Source organism: Parasteatoda tepidariorum, chromosome 5 (genome assembly GCF_982258835.1).
Source record: "Parasteatoda tepidariorum strain Cologne lab strain chromosome 5, Ptep-v5.0, whole genome shotgun sequence".
Taxonomy (NCBI): Eukaryota; Metazoa; Arthropoda; class Arachnida; order Araneae; family Theridiidae; genus Parasteatoda; species Parasteatoda tepidariorum.
The window spans coordinates 95,488,980-95,496,913 of record NC_141759.1 but is presented as its reverse complement, the minus strand read 5'-3'; positions in this window follow the sequence as shown (position 1 = coordinate 95,496,913).

Below are 7,934 nucleotides of genomic sequence, written 5' to 3'. Positions count from 1 at the left end.
CTAAAGTATCAGAGAGATAAATTTAGCTGTTATTTAAGATGTGAATACGCTTTTACGTATATACGCTATTAAGATGTGAGTATATACGCTTTGATAATCCAAATATCCAAAATAATCCGAATATCCAAATATCTGAAATATCCGAGAGATAATCCAAATATCTAAAATATCAGAGAAATTTACCTGTATTACCTGATAAATTTACCTGTTTACCTGTAAGTATGTTAGTTAACACTCATCAGATATGAGTATATACGTTTGGTACATCATCTGAAACTTTTTTCAAAAATGCATATTTTATATTTAAAGATGAAAAAAATGTTAGTCAGATTTATCTGAAACTGTATCTGATAAAATATCAAATATCTAACAAATCAAAGATATAAATTTAACTGTTATTTAACGCCCCTCATATATGAGTATATACGTTTAGTGTATATGAAACTTATTGAGGAATACATATTTATACCTAACGATGGCAAGTATGGGATAGATTTAGTTAAAACTATATCTGATACAGCACCAAATATCTAAAGTATCAGAGAGATAAATTTACCTGTTACTTAACACTCTTCATATACGTTTAATATGTAGAAAATGTTTTAAAGAATACATATTCATATCTGAAGCTGACAAAGTATCAGATAAATTTATCTGAAACTGTGTCTGATAAAATACCAAATATGTAGAATATCTGGGAGGTAAATCTGCTCGGTACTTTTTACTGCACCGATTTGAATCTGTACTTTTCAAATCAATTTTAAGAGTAATCATTCAAGTCGGACATGTACATTCGAGACTATACATTCATTATATACATTCAAATACATACATATACATTCAAGACTTTATTTTAAAGAGTATATCCATATCTGAAGATTGCAAAATAGATTGATCTGATGGTGATAATGGATACGAATATTGATTCGTTTGGTACATGAATATGTCTGATCTAGTTTGATCTGATGGTAATAATTAATAGAATTGTCTGATGGTGATAATGGATATGAATATTGATTCGTTTGGTACATGAATATGTCTGATCTAGATTGATCTGATGGTAATAAATAATTAATAGATTGATCTGATGGTAATAAATAATTAATAGATTGATCTGATGGTGATAATTGATACGAATATTGATTCGTTTGGTACATGAAAATGTCTAAATTACAATCAAATATATACAGAATAAACGAGAAACACATACGTGAACTGTTCATTGTGTATTATTACATTCAAAGCAATTAAAAATATATAATTGAATACATAACTCTTATAATCTCTTTAATTCACCGAACTTAAAATATAACCTCGTTTAATACCTATTCGCTTCGCAAATTAATTACTCCGCTGTGTACTTATGTGTCTTTACCAAGAGACTTATTTCTGAAAAATATGCTTTAAATGGTCCTTTCAAATGCAATTTAAGAAATATATCGCTTGTTTGTGAATCATAAAAAGAAACAAAGCATTGGGTAATGAGCGAAAACGCCATTACTCTCAAGTGCTCAGTTGGAAGACAGGTTTTAAAATGACTTTAAATACGCGAAAAACCAAAAACCTTCAAATGAATGAAGTTTGCAGCAATAAACTAGGCTCATTTGCGTGAAGAAAGTCATTTATGAACGGTTTTCCCTTTAAACGTACATTTATTTCGAACAATAAAATAAAACGAACAAGATTTTCCATTTCATTTTGAAATTAAAGTTGGAATCGTTGTTGATGCAGTTTCTTATGGAATTTCTTGAAATATTTTATATGAACTAAGAAAGAAATGTGTTTTTGCTTGTTTGAGAAAAAAAAATATTTAAATAGGTAACGCGTATTTTTAAAAAATAATAACGTTTATAAAAAAGAGTTCGTTGTAATAAAGTGAAGAAACAGGATTATCACGTCATCTTAGTAGTCGTTTTTAATAAAAATTTCGTTTGAAAATAATTCTTGATTCTGAAAATTTTTTATTTAATTTTGCAACCAAATTAGATTACGAAAAGAAGGAAAATAAAACTAGCACCTAAGCCTCAAATTCTGTTTAAGAATTTTACGAATGTATTCGAGGTTATTTGTATCAGTTAAACTTAATTTGTGTTCATAAGTCTTGCGTTTTTTTTTTACTTAATCCACTTAGTACGATTCGTTTAATATCGCAGTATTTTTTTTAAAGAACAACTTCGTAGAATGAATCTGATCAATATTCATGAGTGCTTTAGAGCCAAATTGTAACAGTTAAATGCACTCCAAATGCTGTTTTTCACATAATTTATTCAATACGACTTCAAAAATATGAACTATGTGGAACAAAATACAGAAAGACTACGCTCAAAATTATTGGAATTTAACGAAATTTTTTCATAACGATTTATTTGATATCGTTCTACTTTTTTTTAAAAAAAAAGTGAAAAGGCAAATTTTAGAATAAAATAAAATGATAAATACTCTGAAAGCTCATGGATTTGTTTGAAACTTAGCTACATCAGTTGACCTGGCTGCTATTATTTAAATAATTTTTTCAGTGCGATTTGTTTGAAATCGTTCCATTTTCAAGAAATGGAGAAACAGAACTAATACACCAGTCATTCCGACCATCAGGTAAAGAAAGAGCACGTGTTTAGAAAAAACAAAGAAAATTATCGTAAATTTGCAAGTTTGTCGAGAAAAATAAGAAAGAAAAAAAATGTTTTTTTTTCGGACGAATTACAAAAAAAAAATTAAAAATTTCACATGGAACACAAATACAAAGCAAGAAAAGAAAATACAGTGTATACGCTTAAAGACATTGTAAACATATAATAAAATAGAGACATATAAAAGATAGCAAATAATAAAATAGAGACATATAAAAGATAGCAAATAATAAAATAGAGGCATATGAAAAAACTAATAAAAGATACTATTTTTACTTTTTTGGCAATATTCATATTTTCATTCGAATGAGCAGAATTTTGTTACAAAATATTGTATATTGTTCATTATTTCGCTAATTTTGTGTCATTTATCAATTTGTCAGCATTTCCGTGTGTTTTTGAATAAAAAGGATTTAGGAATTTTATTGCCCATTAAAATAGCCTATGTTTCTCAGCTCATAATTATGTTATACAAATCAGCATTCTTCGTTTAATAATATTCATCAAATTTAAAATTTTGATTTGAGTGACGAATTATGTACTGTCGGGAAAGGAAACCCGAATTTTTAATAATTTTGGGTTTTAATGATGTCCAGAAACTATTGCAAGTAAGAAAAAGAGTTAAAATTTTATGAAAATAAAAATATTTAAAAATTGGTCAAAAAGCTCAAAAAGTTCCGTATTTGGAAGACCTCTAATTTTCCTAGCAAATGATAAGCGTAGAAATATCATGATTAGGACACGCTTATCAATAGAGCGAAAGTTATACTCATTTTCTTACCATGGTAGCAAAATACCCAGACGGTATTTTGTTACAACAAACGATCCTAGTCCTCACAGTTCCAAGCTAACCCCAAAATTGCTGGGTAATAACGGAATAAATATTTCAAAGTAACTTGCTCCATCTACTGATCCCAGTATCATAGATCATTTGTGCGAAACAATGAAAAAAAAAACAACCAGGAAAGAATACAATTAAAGAAAGGAAGTAAGACTTGGAACAAACATGGGACGAAACAATTTTCGACTCTTTTGGAGTATTTCATAGAATGTGTGAAAGATCGATTCAAAAAGTTACTAGTGCTAAACGAAAAAAAAATTTTCAACTGATTATTTTTGTTTTATGTTGTATAGAGATAAAACGCCTTGAGAAATTTCTTTTTTTATTTGTTTAAATTATGTATTTTTTGGAAGTCTCAATTTCTTTGTCCCACACCATAACAGTAAATGTTTGCGTTGGGCTAAGAAGGAAAGCTCACACTGAAGACCTGTTTTCTTCTGTGCGTCTTGCGTTCTTTCATTTGATCATTTCGCACCAAGTTTAATTCCATTTATAAACCCAGAATTAATAAATTCAGTTAGCATAACTAACTTAAGTTCAATATTATGCCCAAAAGTTCAATATTATGAATAATTCTTGGCAGTAGGTAAAATTTTGAAAACATTTTCCCCTCTCTTTCCACCCAAAAACTGGTTTTAATAAGTAAATTAATTTCATGTAATTATCTAAATGAATTTATTTTCTTAAATCAATGTAAAATATTTAAATATGACAAGACTTTTCTAGAAAATAATGGCCATATAAAGAGTAAAACAACAGTCAAACAATTTTTGGAAAAAAAGAAAACGGTCACTAAACTATTTTTCATTGCAGATCTCTTTTCTCGATTGGCCATATGTTGCAGAAGATCAAGTTGCGTCGACATCCGATCTCCATAACGGACGCAATATTTGTCTGAACAAGGTTACTAACTGTGACGGTCCTGTATGTACTAAGCTGCAACGATGTACGTCTTCCAGATCGGACACAATGTACTAAACGGTGTATAAGCATCCTGTATATACACAGTTGCTGCATTGACTTCTATCCTTTTGGAGCGGACAAAATATACACTGTAACTAATAATAAGCATCCTGAGTTTAAAATCAAAATGTTACAGCAACTTGAAGATTTTATCATGTAAAAACACATTTATTTTTCAATACATGTTGAGTATTTTCAGTACACAGACATAGAAATATAAACTTAGTAGAATTTTCTTTCCTTCACGTTCATAAAAATTGTTTTGATCCGTGGACAAATGTTTGGGTTACATTTTCTTAAGGCCGAAAATGCCACTTCCTTTTCTAGTTGAAATGCGATTCAATTCCATCATCCTCTAGACAGGAAAATTAATGATGGAGCGAGAATTCTTTGTTACCAAACTTACTCAATTCAATCGCTTTTTTCATTGTCTGGAATGTGTTTACGTAAACTTCGGATTTTTTTTCACACCCAAACAAATAAACAAAAATACATGTATCCCGAATTGCTTTTTTCTCTCGATAAGAAGTATTTATTTTACTCCTCAATACCAACTTAAACGTAAAACTAAATCACGTACTAAAATTCCATAGTTGCCAACGTAAACGTTTCCTGCGGTTGACTTTCGATAGTGGTACCAATAGGTAGAGTTTAATGTTTAATGTTTGATTTAATAAATGTCATTTAAAATTACTTTGTCAATCGCGACATATATATAATTCAAACATATAAATAAGTGAATTGATTTGTGTGAGGTGATGATATTCAAAGCGAGCGGAAGCTAAACAAAATTTTGCAAAATGAAACAAATTTATATGTTGTGTTTCTTACACTATTTTAAATCTTTTTCAAACAGCATAGTTATGTAATTATTTTATTACACTTATGTTGGCAGTTATGTAATTATTTTATTATAGTTCTGTAATTATTTAACATGTAATTATTTAAAACAAGTAAATTTGCGTAAAATGATGTGTCTGAGTTAAAAGTTTGCAAAATAAAAATACATATCCTTTTGAAGGGACTAAAGGACATTTGTTGAAAGATATAAAAGATATTAGACAATTTAACACGTTGCTACTCAACTGAAAATTATCACATTTTGCATGTCTGAAAGCGAGATGAAAAAGAGAAAATAAAGATAGTGGAACTGTTTCAATAACAGATAATTTTTGGGAGGAGTAAATCTATTCTTAGCAATAAGCAATTTACTGCTATCAATGTTTTTTATACAATCAGCGGAACTAAATTATAAATTTAAAATTTTTTTACAATGGAGGATGTAGAATGTCATTGTTATTGTTCTTATCTTTGAATTAACTCATTGATACGTAGGCACAGAAATCGGTCCATGTATGAATAATGCCCATATGAAAAAGGTGGTAGTATATATTAGTTTTTCAAAGTGGATATATTTCTCTATTACCTACCACTTTAGCTTTAGTAGAAACACTGTGCGCTGACTTCAGATAAAATATAAGTATTTATAATATTAATATATTATGATAAGCAGAAATATCTTTATTTGTACGATATAAATTTTTATAATGAAGCACATGTGCTACCACTTTTTTTCCTTTTGGCAAAAAGAAACCGTCCTTTTTTTAAGGACGCTACTCACAAATAGGATAAGATAGTATACAAAGTAAGAGAAATGATACCTATAAAATTTTATTGTTTTACTTAAAAACCTTGATACTTTTATTTTTAGTCATTGTTGAAGATCGACCTTTAAAGAATGAAGCCATTGTTTACACCGTTTATGCTTTACATAGTTTTTATTGTTTAAAAATTATTTAATTTTTGGTACCCCTTTTCCATTTTTGCCTGTAAGAAAAACTTCGAAAATCATTACGCACTTTTCTTTATAAGACTGGACATCAATTAATTTTTTGAATACACAATTATAATTAATAACATAAACTTGGCCAAAATTATATAATAACTATCACTTGGGTAAGTAAACCTTTATTGTTACAGTTAAATATTTTGTTAATTTCATTGCATTAGAGTCTTTAGAGACAAACTTAACAAAATAACAAATGAAGTTAAGAAATATAGCTATAAACTTATAAAAATTTGAAGTCAACTCTAAGAACTCTAACATAAAATAAGAGTAGTGTTGTTTCAATATGGGAAAAGATATAAAACTGGAAGTAAAATCATTTTAGTCCTGAAACATTTGTTCCTTGCGAAAACAAGCTAGATATAAAACGATTACGCTACCACTTTTATTGGTATACAAACACTTCTCAATAAGAAAATGCAAATTTAAAAAATTTAAGAAACTGGTTGTAAAAACATCTCTTTTTTCGTCTTTACCTCTAGCGAAGTAACTACCCGTGACGTCCAAACCTTTTTCATGGTTATAACACATGTTTATACAGGGTCTTTATAATTAAAGTTCCACTTTGAAATCGCTATAAAAATAAAACTACCCGACCAAATGTCACCAAACTTGGTAAATGTCTATAAGAGGTCATGGGATTTTAGTTCCCGCAACAAGAAAAAAAAAGAAATTCAAAAATTCACCACCAGCGGAGAATGGCGCTGTATGCAATAGTGTTAAACAAATTTGAAATATGTAAATTTGTTTTACACGTCTTTTACCGTAAATTTGCCGTAAACCTTGCGGTGTCATTGGACCTCAGCGTTTTCCTCTTACAGTACGGAACTTTTGTAAAGCCCTCCGTTCATTGCTGTCGCATTCATAGTAACATTTTACGAGCAAAGCACGGTCTTGCATGGTAACAGACATTGTCGACTCAGAACACTGACAGCTCAGACAAGGCGACTCACTTTTATAACTGCAAAGTCACATGACGTGTAAAACAAATTTGCGTATTTCACATTTGTTTAACACTATTGCATACAGCGCCATTCTCCGCTGGTGGTGATTTTTTTTTTTTTTTTTTTTTTTTTTTTTTTTTTTTGCGGGAACTAAAATTCTATGACCTTTTATAGACATTTACCAAGTTTGATGACATTTGGTCGGGTAGTTTTATTTTTATAGCCATTTCAAAATGGAACTTTAATTATAAAGACCCTGTACTTGTGGAATGCGTTACAAGAAAGTATATGCCGTAACTGGCAGTAAGTAGCGTTGGCGAGCGTTAGCGAGCAGGGGGCGGAGCCTCTTAGTTAAAATATTATTTCAATAAATAAGAGAAAATTCATTCTTGATAGAGAAACAACTATATGAAGTTGCAAGAAAATTGGATTTGATTGGACCATTGTATGAGATATAAAAATTAGTACCACAGACCATTGTAAAGTATATATCTTAAAGCCAAACATAAAAGAAAACCTAGAATGGAACTTTCGTATTAAGCGTTTATTTAAATTTACAGAATAGGTTAAACTTTTCCTTTAAATCACATGTTTATTACGAACGCGTTTTACATAGATTATTGTACCATAAAAAATAAATAAACCAATATGATTTCATCATCATGATGAATATGCATCTTACGACAACTACTTCAAACTTGATCATGCAAGAT